Consider the following 2024-nt stretch of genomic DNA (forward strand, 5'->3'; position numbering starts at 1 on the left):
GTTTTTGTGGCCTTAACAAACCAGGTGTTGTGCCCCAGTTCTCGTCTGAGACCCCTGAAAAAGAACATCTTCCCATCCATGAACAAGACAGGTCCTATCTTTCAAAGGGGAACAAAAAGACCTCTGGGACTTACAGACTAGCTAGCCTGACTGCCATAGCTGGAGAGATCCTGCAATACATTCTTAAACACTCAGTTTGTCAGCAGCACCTACAGGATGATTTGGTTCTTATGACTAGTGAGCGTGGAATTGTCAAGAACAAATCATTCCAAACCAATCCTCTTTCCTTCTTTGGCAGGGTTCTGGGCCTGGTAGAGGTGAGTAAACAATAGATGGGATCTAGCTTGGTGTTACTAAGGCTTTTGACACAGTCCCATAGGACATTCTCAGAAGCAAACGAGGGAAATGTAGTCCAGCTGCAATCAGTGTAATGTGGGTGCAGAGCTGGTTGAAAGCCAAGACTCCAGGAGCCCTTCTCCATGTTTAGCTGCCCAACGGGGAGGGTGAACCTAGTGGGTCTGGCAGGGATCAGTCCGGTGTCAGGTACTATTCTATATTTTCATGAATGATTTGGAAAATGGAGTGGAGAGCATGCTCCTAAAGTTTACAACTGACACCAATCACTTTGGAGCACAGGATTGAAATTCAAAACGCCTTTAACAAATTGGAGAATTGGTCTTGAGCCAAACTCCGTGGCTGGGCCCCTCTCTCTAGACTGGGCTGAAGTGAAACCGAAGAGCCAAGCACTCCTCCTGGGCAGTGAGCTCCGACCTCGATTGGTCAGATGCTGCTTAGCACTGTCAGAGCAGCTTTTGCTGGGGGATTCTCCCAGCACTTTCCAATAGCGGGAAGGTATGAAATCCCCATTTGACTGCTGGGGACAGAGCCCAAGAGTGGGGAGCAACTTGCTCAAAGTCCCCAGGAAAAGGAAAACAACCAGCAGAGGAACCAATAGGAAACCCAGCAATGGAACTCAGGAGTCCTGGGGGTGTGCTGTGGTGACCAGATGTCCCAATTTTATAGGGACAGTCCGAATTTTGGGGTCTTATCTAGGATCTTATTACCCCCCACGCCGTCCCGATTTTTCACACTTGCTGTCTGGTCACCCTAGGGTGTGCACATGTGTGGGTCCCAGCTGCTCCCTGCCCCCCTCATTGAAGCAGATGTGCAGGGTTACTGCCCTGGGAAGTGCAGGGCACCAGTGGATGTGGGGTTGGCTGGAGGTAGGGTCTGGCTTCAGGCAGGGCAAGGGCTGCGGGGCTGGCTGGCTTCAGGCAGGGGGGTGCATCAGGGGTTGGCTGGAGACAGGGCAGGGAGGATGCGGCTGGTGCAGGCAAAGCAGAAGGTGCAGGGCTGGCTGGAGACAGAGGCTGACTGCCGGCAGGGCAGGGCAGGGGGTGCAGGGCTGGCTGCAGGCAGGGCGTGGGGCAGGGCCGGTGCAAGGAAGTTTCATGCCCTAGGCGAAACTTCCACCTTGCACCCTCCCCCCCCGCACCCCTGCCCTGAGGCGCCCCACCCGTGGCAGCTCCCCCCTCCACCCTGAGGCTCCCCTCTTGTGGCAACTCTCCTGCTCTGCCCTGCGGCACCCCCCTCGCCCGAGCTCACCCCTGCTCCGAGCACGAGCACCCCGAGCACGCCGTGGCCGCTTCAGTTCTCCCACCTCCAAGGCTTGCGGCGCCTAAGCCTGCCAGGCAGTCAAGCACCCTCCTCTGAGCCACAGCAGCCCTGACAGTTGACAATAGAGGCACCTTAACCCCTGAGTTCCTTCAATGTGTCCCCCTCGGGGGTCCAGCTCCGATCACCAGATACTCGGGGTATGTCTATACCACCTGCCGAATCGGTGGGCAGCGATCGATCCAGCGGGGGTTGATATATCGCGTCTAGTGTAGATGCAATACATTGAGTGCTCTCCCCTCGCCTGCTGTACTCCAGCTTGGTGAGAGATGCAGGCAGAGTCTACGGGGAGCTGCAGCAGTCAACTCACCGAGACTGTGACATTATAAGTATAATCTAATATCTCATTG

Source organism: Gopherus evgoodei, unplaced genomic scaffold, assembly GCF_007399415.2.
Source record: "Gopherus evgoodei ecotype Sinaloan lineage unplaced genomic scaffold, rGopEvg1_v1.p scaffold_101_arrow_ctg1, whole genome shotgun sequence".
Lineage (NCBI taxonomy): Eukaryota > Metazoa > Chordata > Testudines > Testudinidae > Gopherus > Gopherus evgoodei.